Source organism: Dasypus novemcinctus (assembly GCF_030445035.2).
Source record: "Dasypus novemcinctus isolate mDasNov1 chromosome Y unlocalized genomic scaffold, mDasNov1.1.hap2 SUPER_Y_unloc_2, whole genome shotgun sequence".
NCBI lineage: Eukaryota > Metazoa > Chordata > Mammalia > Cingulata > Dasypodidae > Dasypus > Dasypus novemcinctus.
The window spans coordinates 218095-231642 of NW_027261978.1; the positions used below are offsets into that span (position 1 = coordinate 218095).

General features: G+C 42.8%; 1 long non-coding RNA gene across 1 annotated transcript; it reads left to right on the top strand.

The window, feature by feature from the left end:
* The first annotated feature begins 7021 nt into the window (after nucleotides 1–7021).
* LOC139438602 (uncharacterized) lies at nucleotides 7022–8087 on the top strand. Its single transcript, XR_011648249.1, has 3 exons — nucleotides 7022–7137; nucleotides 7248–7333; nucleotides 7972–8087. It is a non-coding gene; the product is annotated as an uncharacterized lncRNA (long non-coding RNA).
* Nucleotides 8088–13548: the final 5461 nt, after the last annotated feature.

Here is a 13548-nt window from a genome sequence, read left to right on the forward strand (position 1 = left end):
AGACCTCCCATGTGGTAGACGGATGCCCTATTCACTGGACCAAGTCCGCCGCCTACAGAGCTTCTGACCCTGTGTGTTCCACATTTCAAGAATTCAATGTGCACCACATTTCAAGAATTGCCAAGCATATTATCTGTTTCCCCTCTGGAAAAGGAGTTTCTCTCTGCTTTGTCTCAACCATAGTTTTTCTCCCCAGACTGCTTCAGTCTGTTTGGCTTCTGTCCATTGCTCTGTGCCACCTTTCCACACTCCTTTCCTGCCCTAGGCAAATTCTAGATAGGTGACTGAAATGTGTACACGGAGTCAAAATCCAATCAACAGACTGGGACTGACACCAGATATACAAAGACATAAATTTATTAGCTATAGCACTGTTGTGGAAGCAGAGAGATTCAATAATTGTGTATGGAAGTCCAGGATGCATTAATAGTTTTGAGAAAGACACATTTTTATTAATGACTGGTTGACTCAGGAACTCTTGTTGAAAACCTCCAAGCCCCAAGTAAGATTTTTGGGTTCTTTCCATACAGAGGAAGAGCCAAATGGTGCTTTGTTTGAATGCGCCATGAGTTTGATTTAACACATATTTCCCAGGTAGGCTTGAATTAACATATTTAGTGTGTATCCTCCCTGAATAGTCAAAGTCTATAGAGCATATATTGTTTAATTGGCTTTCCAGGACTGGAGTGGTTGGCCTGGTTACGAAAGGTGGGGCTGCAGTTTATATTGTCTGATTCCCACAGCCCAGGTTATACATGAAGAGATGCACAACCCCCACCCTTAGCCCATATCAGCACCAGGAAATTGCACTTGAGCATGTGAGCCACCAAGCATTTGCCACACATATGCTGCACTGAGCCCATGAAGAATCAGGGACCAGGAAAAGGAAATGCTTCCAACAGCTTTTTTTAGAAATTTTAGGCTTTCTTTGTTCAGCATTTTCTGTGCTGTTGTCTATCCACATTCATTTCCAGAGTCTTGGAAAAGTTTCTTCTGATATATTGTAACTTTCTCTTTTTCTAATCAGGGCCACTCACTTAGGGATATCTTCCTCCAACCTTCTGCTGTATGGTGTTCTTGTTTGACTTCCTTTTAAGATTTCTATCTCTTTATTGCATTATTTCTTTTTTTCATTTACTCTTTTCCTTTAGTTCTTTGTCAAAGCTTGCCTTCAGGTCATTGAGCATATTTGTGAGAGTTGACTTAACATATTTAATTAGTCATTGCAATGTCTGGGCTTCTTAAATGCAGCTTTTGGTCACTTGATTTTTTTCATTGTTTGGGGCATTCTTATTTACTTGAATTTCTTGTGATTTAATGTTTAAATATGATTTTTCAATATAATGCATTAAACTGGAAGTCTGGTTCTCCGCTTTCCATGGCTTCCCTTTTTGTTTATTTCAAAGACTGTGGTGGTTTATTTCTTTAGCCATTTTCCACAATACTTTGCAAACATAGTATTCTTCGTCCTGTATCACTGCTGAAAACTGTTGTTTTTACTTGATTTCATGTTGCTGATGACAGAGATTTCCTGAAATCCAGGAGTTTGAAAAAAAAAAAAAACAGCTCTCCCATTCTTTGCAAATTGGCTCTGTGCTGAAGTCTTCTTCAGCATTTAATTAGACTTGTACAGACTCTAGAAATCAGCCTAGAGTGAAAATTTAGGTCTCCATAAGTCTTTCCTGAAGATAGATTTTACCTCAGGTAGGACATCATTTCTAACCATCCCCCTATACATGGTACTTCATAATATCCGAACTTCTGAAGGACATTTCACTGCTTTTCCTCCCAAGACATAGGTGCTCTTTTGTGTGTCTCAATCACAAAATTATAACTAAAGCCTCTGATTATTCCTTTACAGCATTTTCAAAGAAATGCCTGCTGGCAGTTCCTCAGGAAGCTAAGTATAGAATTGCCATATGATATACCAATCCCATTATTCACTATATATCCAGAAGAACTGAAAGCAAGGACATAAATTCAGATATATGCACACTGATGTTCATAGTGGCATTATTCACAGTTGTTAAAAGAGGGAAACAACCCAAGGGTTCATCAGCAGATGACTGGATAATCAAATTATGGTATAAACATATGAGGGAATGTTATTCAGCTCTAAGAGTGAATGAAGTCCTGATGCATTCAAAATCAGGGATGAAACTTGAGAATACAACTATAGACCAAGGTAGACTTATTCAAGTAAAGAAAGAACTTGTAACATTGACATAAACACAATTGTCACCCAAGATTGTGAGGGGAGGAAGAGGGAAGAACTGGAATAACACGAGGCATTTGGGACATTGGAATCGTCCCCCATGATATTGCAATGACTGATACAAGCCATTATACATTTTGTCATAACCTATGAAATTGTGCAGTGGAAAATGTAAACTATATGTCAACTATAGTCCACAGTTAGTAGTGCTTCAATATGTATTCATCAATTGTAACCAGTGTACCATACTAATGAAACATGTTGTTAGTGGGGGAAAGTGTGGGAGGGGCAGGGGATAGAGTATACGGGAATCCCCTATACTTTTTGTGTAAACTTCATGTAATCTAAAACTTCTTTAAAAATAATTTAAAAAATATTTTTTAAAAAATTCAGAGCAGGGACTCCAAAGAGTAATTTGTGATGGGAAGCAGATTTGGCTCAACTGACAGAGCATTCACCTACCACATGGGAGACCCAGGGTTCAAACCCAGGGCCTCCTGACCCATGTGATGGGCTGGCCCACATGCAGTGCTGATGCACACGAGGAGTGCCATGCCATGCAGGGGTGTCCCCTGCGGAGTAAAGTCCCACACACAATGAGTGTACCCCCACAAGGAGAGATGCCCTGTGCAAAAAGCAAAGCCTGCCCAGGAATGATGCCATGTTCACGGCCAGTGACACAGCAAGATGACGCAACATAAAGAGACACAGATTCCCAGTGATGCTGAAAAGAATGCAAGTGGACACAGAAGAACACACAGCAAATGGATACAGAAAGCAGACAATGGGGTGAGGTGAGGGAAGGGGAGATAGATAAATACAAGCTTAAAAAACAATAATTTGTAACAAGAACAAGAGAAGAGGGATTAGGGTATAAAAACAGATTATGTATATGGTATCAACTCAAACTAGAAGTTTATAGTTTTTTAGGATCTCATAATTTTATTGTGACATTCATGAATTGGGCAGCACCTCATTCAGAATGTAGAAGGGAGATCTACCAAAGTTGTGGAAAGGGGAAACTCAAATAGGATGGGAAAGGAAAGGTCAATATTATTGGTTGACATGAAGTTTTCATTTTACATGGGGGTGTCTTACAAATGGGAGCAGATATACATTGATTAGGGGTGTCTTACAAATGGGAGCAGATATACATTGATTAGCAGATATACATTGATTAGACTAATTTTGGTCTCTACTGGACCAAAATTAATTTGCTCACCAGATTTTGCTTATTAGCAATCCAATAGTGTGTATTCATTTTCACTGAAAATCCCTTTAGACCAGTTGTCTTCTGGAAAATCTTCGCCCTGAAAGATGTCTTCTTCCAGGATGGGCCAAAGCAAGTGGGCATTTTATCTTTATTTTTGAAAATTTTAACTTTATTTTTAAAAAAGTTTTAGATGACGGAATAGTTACATCACAAATACAGGGGATTCTAATTAGTCCGTGTCTTGTTTGTGCGCTATTCAAAACTGCCACAAGGGGGAAGCAACCCAAGTGTCCGTCAGCTAATGAATGGATAAACCAAATTTGGTATATACATGCAATGGAATACTAAGAAATTAAATTGGGATACATAAGCTAACATGGATGAATCTTGAAGATATTATGCTAAGTGAAATAAGCCAGATTCAAAAGGACAAATATCTCATGGCCCCACTAATGTGAACTATACATGAAAAATAAAAGCATGAATGTGGTACATGTGTTACTAATGATGAATAATCTATCGTTCACATTATGGACTATAGTTTACATTATGGTCTACACTTTGCACTATAGAATTTTATTTTATAGGTTTTGACAAAATGTGTAATGAACCATATCTATCATTACAAAATCATGCAGAACAATTCTAATGCCCTAAAAATGCACTATGTTCCACCTATTCTTACTTCCCTCTCCCCTCAGAACCTCTGAGAACCACTATTTTACTTAATGTTGTCCCGCATTTTGATCATCTTTCCCCACGATTGGCATTGTCTACTTGACTAAAACACTGTAGTCACTCCCGTTGATTTCTGTACTTGTCAGGCATTTGAGTATGGTCAATCAGTCATTTTTCCCCCACTTCTTCTTTGCCTTTTTTATGAGTGTTTCCTGTTGTGATTGCAGTGAGATTAATTGGCTGGTTGTTTAATTACAGTAAAGACCCTTGGAATGGATTTACATATTAAGTTGTGTGGATTATGGGTAAGGCTCTTTTTCTGAGTCAGTCTATCTTTTAATTTTCTGTTTAGTCTCAGTTCACTAGAGAGACTCACAGTTCTATCACATTTTCCTTTTGGCTTGTTACATTGAATAGAATCATGAATCAAAATTTGTATAAGATATAAAAATAATCATAATTGAACGCATACATCTAAAACATACTGGCTTTATACAACTAAAACATACTGGCTTTTCTCACATTTCATTAAACCATGAACCTAGGTGATTAAATGGGTCTGATCATTGAAATATTTGAACCTGGCTGATAGGATGATATACCTTAACTTGGCCCATTAATTAATTAATTAATTAATTAATTAATATTCTTGTTACTTCTTATGGTAAGAAATATTAATATAATGCAACATTGCTCATGGGCAACAGTTTAGGTAGAGACTACTTTACAAGAAGACTGATGCTCAGCTATCAGCTTAACCTGAAAGGCTTAAAGAAAAGTGAAGGTGGAAGTAATGGACCACGTGCTCTGCACCCCTGGCACGCGGGCCGCGGGGTGGGGACTGGGAGGAGTGGTGTGGAGCATGGAAAGCTCCACTTTCCCGCCAGGTCGGCTAGGTTGGCGTCACCAAACCCTGCGCATGCGCCCAGGACGTCTCCAACGCCACAGGCTGCAGGAATCCACCCGCGTATCTAGGGGGCGCTGCTGTACCCGCGGGCGTGGCCTGGGGAGAGCGTGTGTGGGTCCTTCCCTGCACCGGCCCGGGCCACATGGCGAGTGAAGCGGGTCCCGGCGAAGGCCCGGCTCCCCAGGCACGCTCAGAACACCTCGTTGGCTTGGCAAGCGGCCCTCTGGTAGGAACAGTCCCCACAGAGCTGCAGGGCAGGGGCGGAGGCACAGGCCCCAGCTGGAGGGAGGGAGAGGGGAGAGGCGCCCTGCGAGGAGGCCGCGGTGCTCTGGGTGGAGGAGCTGCGGGGAAATGGAGATGCTGGAGTGGAGAGCGGAGCTGGACATCTGGAGATGGGGGGACGTGGTGCTGTAGAATGTAGTGGCGGTAGTGGAGGGAGTGGCCTAAGAGCAGGTGCAAGAGCAGGAGCGAGAGGCGGAGCAGAAAAGCCTGGAGGAAGGGCAGGAGGAGTGCGGGCGGGCCCAGCCAGGGTGCGATGCCGCGGAGGCCAGGACATCCCTGCAGGCGCTGGAGGTCCTGCAGTTAGAGCTGAGCAGCCTGCAAGCCCGAGCCAACCGGGCCCTGTGCCTGCTGAAGCGCAAGCTGAAGCGGAGGCTTAAGCCGCACCTGCAGCGCAGAAGCAGCATCATCGAGGGTATTCCTGGCTTCTGGGTCAAAACCGTATCCTTGTGCAACTGCGTTTAGCTAAAGTCCAAGCGCAGGCAAAGCTCCTTTCTGGTGGTAGAAAGCGGTTTCTTAAGTGCAGGGAGGGAATTTGACTGAAGACACACAAGGCGGTGATAATGTACCAAATCCTGTTTTGAGTGGTGATTATGTGGGTTTGTACAGTTGCTGAAACTTAACATATTAAGGGCTGTACATTTTATTATATATTGTTTATGTTTTAATGCAAAAAGTTCAGAAAAGCCCTCCCCAACAAAACAAAACAAAACAAAACCAAAAAAACGTACCCTTACTGCAGTTCCAAGGGGAATGGCCGCGGGCGAGGGTCGTGGGAGGAAGTCATAGCTAGGGAAGGAGGCAGTCCTAGTTGTGAGAGGGAGTGATGCAGGAGGAAAGAGGTCCTGTTGAGGAAAAGGGATGGGTGCAACCACACACAGAGGTCTTGGGTTAATATTGATTCTATTGGTAGTTTTGTCATCCTTCATACTGCTTACTTAGGTGGATACATTCAGCACATGAAGTCCTATGTACACTTTTGCACCCTCACCGGGAACTCAGAGACTGCCTTTCGTGCATAATTAGTAGCATACAGACCCCCACACACATTTGTAAGGTAGAGCTCAGGATCTCAGGAAACAGATTTTCCAAGTGTAAGAGCAGATAGCTATCTGGGAACAGAAAGCCAAGGAAACAGTAGACGAAAGGTAGTCTATGATGAAGGATCTTGATTGAAGGAGACCATCCAGCAATGCCAAGAAATCTGGGAGGTGCACTACCCACTTCTCATTGTTCTGTAGATGTACACTGCTTGCATCTATCCCTTCCATTCCTAGCATGTTAAGGCTTCTTGACCCAGTGCAGATTTTGAACCACCATCAAATGTCAGCCATCATCACTGACCAAGATGTGGACATGCTCAGCTACATCATCAATTTGGAGATAAGTCTGGGAGCATCAGCCCTCTCGGATGAGCTAGCTCTTGAGGGCAAGTAGTACTGATTCAGAACCAAATCAGGAAAAGGCTTGTTCCATAGAGAGGGGTCACCTTTCTCTACCTTTCCCTGTCAGGTGGAAGACTTCAGCTATCCCAGGAAGAGCTGCAAGATCACATTTTCCTTTCGGAGCAACCCCTACTTTGAAAATGAAGCAATCATTAAGATTTACGACATTACCATCACTGGTAAGAGGTGAGTTTCTGGATGGGACAGGCACGGAGGTGTTCAGGATCTTTTCCCACATCTTCCTCTTCTTCCAGGATACTGGGAATTTTACTCCACTCCAGGCCAATGGTTCCACACTTTTGAACACCAGGCCTACAACCGCAGCCACCATAGCACCAACTTTAAGCTTTTTAACTTGTTCTCTGACCACAACTTTGCAGAATCTAATAGGATTGCTGAGGTGAGGCCATCATGGGGAGCATAAGAAATGGCCTTGGAGGGCCTCCCAGCTACTTGGGTAGTGGGAATAGGGTCCATACCCTGGTTCCACCATGCTCTTTCCACTACCAGATCATCTGTGAGGATCTCTGGCTGAATCCCCTGCAATACTACCCAAGGATGGAAGAGGCAAGAAGAGGGAACAGAGAGGCAGACAGGTGAGAATGGGATGCAGTGGGGGTTAAATCTGTGTGCCAGCTGCCTGGAACCCTCGGTTCTCTAGTGAAGGAATTAAGGGTAAGAGAGAAACGGTGAGTAACCCCAGGTCTTCAGGGAGGTATTCCAAGATAGGAACAGTGGAGTAGTGTAATCCAAACAAAGTTGTCACTGGAGAAGCTTAATCCAGCTAGAGAGCATGTCCAGCCAAATACACTTAGATGCAGAGATAATCTTCTCCACTCCTAAGCGTAGTAACATGGGCATCAGCCCCAGCCCCAGCTCCAACATTTTGGTTTTGCTCACCCTAAGATTCTTCAGTAGCCTTCCCTTAAAAGTGTATAAATCCTTAGGGAAGTACTCCCTCCAGTGTCCCATCAGGTATGTTTTTTAATCTTCAGAGTATTCCTGATTTTCATATCCATTTCTTTGTTGTGAACAGCCATACAAATACAGGTCGTATCACATGGACAGTGAGGGCCATTTTGAACTTAAGAGTTAGAATTTAAAGACATCACAAGTAGTAAATGGAATAGGCATTGCGTGATCTAGAGAGTTAAGACCCGCTCTTAAACATCATTTAATAAATTCCATTTTTTATATTTCTTCGTCTGTGTGTGTGCATGTGTGCGTTTTCCAGGGAACTCTGTCCTCTTGACCTGTAGACAATCGAGCAGCAAACTTAACACAAATAGGACAAGACCACTTCAGCTATAGGAGATGAATTGACAACTTCGTTCTTTTGCAAACCTGAGACAGGAAGGAAGGAATAAATGGTGAAAAAACAAAGAATGAGTTTGGATAAAATTGGAATGACACTAGTAAAAGAGAAATAAACACTGCCAAGTGTGTCACTCTGCATGTGTGTTTGTATGCTAGGTGAGAAGTGCCCTCAATGACAGCACAGCTCGTCAGTTTAGGCCAGGGGTTCTTAATGAGGGGTTCTTAATCAGAGCATCCATGAGCTTGAACTTATCTTTATTTTCTCTGACCTGTACCTGAAATTCAGCATTTCCTTCACTTTTGAATATATGCAGTAGATTACAGTAGTGTTCATCTCATGTCACATGACAGGTGTTTCATAAGTTGAAAAATCACTAATAATTGTGCTTACTTTGAAATTACCATAGTTGTTAGACATGACACTTGTTGAGTGTCTTAAAACTCTCTGATGCTACATTTTGAGGAGGCGTCCATGATTTTCACCTGACTGGCCAAGGGGTCCATGGAACACAAAAAGTTAAGAATTCCGTTTTAGTCTTTTTTAAATTGCTGCATAAAAATAGCTTATCTGTGGAAAGCAGAGTCTCTAATGTTGGAGTGACGGGGTATAGCAGCCATGGAATTATAATTTGGGGCATAGTGGTTCCTACCATTTCATGGATTAGGAATGATGAGAGAAGAGAGAGGCCAATTAATTTTGGGTTATCATTTTTACAAGGGGAAGAGCAGACAAAAGCTATAGTGAACAAGCGGCTCACAGGTTGTTAAAACCTTTATGTGCTTAATTGTTGATGTTTCACCTAATATTCTTTCATCTTGAATATTCTTATGAAAATGAACAAAATACAAGATGGAGGAAATCTTAAAACTTCACTTCTAAACAAAATGTTTTCCAAATCTATTAATAACATAGTTCTAAATAGGGCAAATTGTCAAGATCAGTGTTCCTGAACAATAGTTTGGGCAATTCAATGTATTTAAAGATTACCGAGTCAGTCTCTGAAATTTGGATTAATGTGAACACAGGTAGATTTTGTTAATTAGTTATTTCTGAAATATTGTTGCATAACAAACAACTTCAAGAATGTCAGCAGCTTACAACAAAAATACGTTACGTGCTAATGATGCATTTTTATTTATGTGGCTGCATCAATAGGTGATAATAGGTGCATCAATAGTGTGTCAGCATGTATGTGTTAAGTATAGCAAGTTCATTCTCAAAACTGAGTCTGATCTCAAATACCTGGATAAAATGCATACTGCTGAGTGCCACCTGCAGAGATACTGACTCAGTTCAGCTGGCGTGAGGCCCAGCACTTTATTGTTATAATGAGGTGAGTATAATGCAGGTGATTTATGCAGAGCAGACTTTTAGAAACAATGGGATAATTGCTGGAATATGCTCTGGGGCCAGGCTACTGGTGTTTCAGTTCTAGGCTTAGGCAAGTAAACTTGCCTCTCTCTTTATTTTTTTTAATGTTACATTCAAAAAGTGTAAGAGGTCCCCAAAATTCCCGCAACCCCCTCACGCCACTCCTCCCACATCAACAACCTCTTTCATCACCATGGGACAGTCACTGCATTTGGTGAATACATTTTGGAGCACTGCTGCACCACATGGATAATGGTTTACATTATAGTTTACACTCTCCCCCAGTCCACCCAGTGGGCCATGGCAGAACATATAATGTCCAGCATCTGTCCCTGCAGTACCACCCAGGACAACTCCAAGTCCTGATATATCATATATCTTCTTCCCTCTCCCTACCCTCATATATCTTTTTCCCTCTCCCTACCCTCAGCAGCTACCATGGCCCCTCTCTCCACATTAATGCCACAATTTCTTCCTTTACTAATCTCAATATTTCCATAGTAGAATATCAGTAAGTCCACTCTAATCCACACTCTGTTCCTCCATCCTGTGGATCCTGGGATGGTTATATCCACGCCACCTCTGTATCAAGATGAGGGTTAGATTCCACATGGATGCAGACTTGCAACTCCTACACTCTGGATTATTGGACTAAACTTGCCTCTCTTAAACTGAGTCCTCTCATCTCTGAAAAATGAACCATAATAATACCTGCCTTGTGAGGTGGCTGTGAGGATTAAATGAGTTCATGCATTTAAAATGTGTCTACAATGTAAACTTTAATCCGTGCATAGTGGCAATGCTCCAAAGCATGTTCATCAATTGCAATGAATGTACCACACTAATGAAGGACATTGTTTATGTGGGAAAACGTGGCAGGTGTGGGGAGTGGGTCATATGCCAATCCCCTATTTCTTATGTACCATTTATGTGACCTAAGTATCTTTTAAAAAAAAGCAGTTGTAATATGATGGCCTTTTCAGGACATTGGAATTGTCCTTAATGATGTTGTAGTGACAGATACAGGCCATTTTGCCATAACTTATAAAAATGTGTGGCAGAGATTTTAAACTATGATGTAAACTATAAACCACACTTAATAGTGTCCTCCAGTATGTGTTCATCAATTGTAAGAAAAGTACCACGCGAATGAAGGATGTTGTTAATGTGGGAAAGTGTGGGAGGGGTAGCGACTGGGAAATATGGGAATTGTCTGCATTCATTCATTTATGTAACATATATGTAATCTAAGTATCTTTTAAAAGGTATGTCTCAAAAAATGCAGGAAATGTAGATTCCTGAGAGGAGGTGGTAAAGGTGCCATTGATCTTGGTAACTAATGGAAAGGGGATCTATAGGAAAGAAAGAGATTGGCTCATAATTGCCTGGGCTCAGCTGAATTCCTTGTTTTACTCAGGCCTCTCCATTGGGGATAGAAGGTGGAATGGCAAGTATGCAGATGCAAGGTTGTCCCCAGGGTATTCCTAGTGATGACACCAGGTATTTTACCTCTGTTAATAGCTCTCTTGTCTACAGGCAGGCTTAAGTGTTGTGCCAAGCCCAGCAGTAGGTGGTTCATAGGAAAATGTGGGGTCTCTATGCCCTCTGTGAATACACTTCTTGGCCATGAAACCCTCTATTAGAAGTCTCCTACTTATTGTACGGTGCACCACACAGTTGCTATCACAACCAGTGCTTGTGCATCTGGTGGTCCTGTCCTTTCCTATGTCGTCATTTAATAATGCATTAAATTCAAAGAATGGGACGGTCTCCTGCAGAAAGACCCACACCTGGGAAAACTCCCTCAGCAAGGGCAGACACTTCAGCTCTTCCTCCCTGAGAGTGTAATATCCTCCCAGAAGCAACTCTAGTCCATGGGAACAACAAAGGGGAGACCCTGCCCATAACTGTAAATGGATATTCATTGTTTCACCCAGGAACTCCTCCCCATGATCAGGTAAGAGTCCACATGAGCATCTCTGTCATCGCCATAACTATATTGACATTGCTGGCTCTATATCGACTCTGTCCCCCCTGCTAATTTTATGGCAGACTTAATGTTGTGTATCACAGCAGCACTGTCAAGGCACAGGATTTGATATCAGAATTCATGGATCTTCCCTGCCCCTCAAGCATTAGATATCACCTCCTCTATGGATTTGACATTCTAGAAGATGCCGTGGCCCCCTTTTTAAGGGGGGAAGCTTAAACTCTAGAAAAGAAGCCTAGATCAGCTTTGGCTGCTGTTCCTATCACTCACCCCACAGATGGGACTGACAGAGGCCTTTCCAGTTCCAGAACTTTAGATTTCAAGGGGCCCTTACAGTTCTTATCATGCTACTGATATGGGCTATGTGTGGGGGCTGTGTGTTTCTTCATGAATATCTGGGCTGTTTGTGTAAACTTGCTAAAACTTAAAATTCCAGCAGAAGCCATGTGTGCATGCAAAGAATAAGAACTGCAGCCCCGCCTGTGGCCAATGGTTCTGGTGCTGTACAAAGGACAAAGAGACTAGAGTTCATATGCTTGGTATCTGCCCATCCATTTCCATTATTACAAAAAAGAAAAAGAAAAAAAAATGAAAAGAAATAAAAAGAAAGACCAAAACACCCATGACTTATACTGCCAAGAAATTCCAATTCACATCCCTTGAAGCATAGAGGGGGTTGAGGGATTATTCAAGCAGAACCCACTTGTCTGTTCAGGGACAAGAAGTCTGGGGTTTATACAGGCAACGAGTGCACATCCTAGATAGGGAAGGATGCCTGGAAAAGGATATGAGCTAAACAGGGTCCATATAACCGGAAAGTTGTGGCCATATACATGCAGAAGGATTCCAGCGTTTTTATACTTGGAAAGCCCATGTAGATCTATACTTTAGGGAAAAAGAAAAGGATCACTCACACATGTCAAATATGCAGCTTCTCTAAAAACAGTCTTCTGTTAAATATGTTAATATGCAAACATCATACAACCCAGCAATTGCAGCCTGGAGCTTACGCTGGAGATGTGAAAACCTGTGTTTCCATCAATCTGCACAGGCATACCATAGCAACTTCTTCTTTAAAAGCCAAACACTGGAAAGAACTCCAAGATTCTTGAATGGTGACTGTTTAAAAGTGCCACGGCACCTAATGTCATGGAAGAGTAATCAGCAAGGAAAGGGATTAACATATTGACCCCTTAGTCCCACAGCCGGCAACCTCACTTTGGAAATTCAGTTAAGCAGGTGAGCAGAGCTTAAAGTGGCCATTTGTGCTGCGTCTCCAGGGGCTGAGGATGACTCTGCATAGAACAGTGCCAAGGGACCAGATGAAATGCCCCATGTTACAGATGATGCGTGACTCCATGTTTATTAAATCCTGTGTCGGGCAAAATTATGGAATTTAGATGTTTTCATGTCCCACTGTTAAGGGTAGGACGGGAAGCAGGTGATACGGCTCTTTGCTGCGGTATGTGCCACGTACCACAGCACTACTGTAACCTACTAATAGTAGGCGAATCTGTGTGTGGGTGTGTAAGGAGGATGGGGCAGGAATTCCCGGAATTTCCAGTGGAAATTTTCTGAAAACGTTTCTAAAAACAGCTTTTATGTCTAAGTCGGGGGTGGGGGTGGGGGGGGCTTGAGGTGGTGAAAATGTCCTGTGGTTGTGGTATGGTGCTAGAGTTTTTCTTTTAACCAGATATTACCTGTGGGAGACAGTAACGGGTCCAACGGCTTTGGATTCGCTCACTGGCGCACGTGAATCCACAAGGAGGTGACCATAGAGTTAATTAAACGAAAACAATACATCTGAACTGCTGGCGTTCGCTGAGGCTGCAGTGTACTTCCCATCGCTGCTTGGAAATCCTGGCAGCAGACGGGAACCCAGTCAGCGTTCCCCTTAACAAAGACAGTCCTCCCTCAAGCTCCAGGACAGCAACTCGTGGCTCTGCAGGAGAACCAGGCAACAAGAGAGCAACTCCCCAGAAGAGGAGGCAAGCGCTCCAGGAGCAGCCTGCAACAAGGAAGGCACTGAGACCTAGGAGTGGGCCTCGCCCTTCCCGCGCCGTCTAACCTCGCCCTTACTTCCTGGCCTCAGCGGTCAGACCTCCTACTGCGAGGCAGGCTGGGCGCAAGGC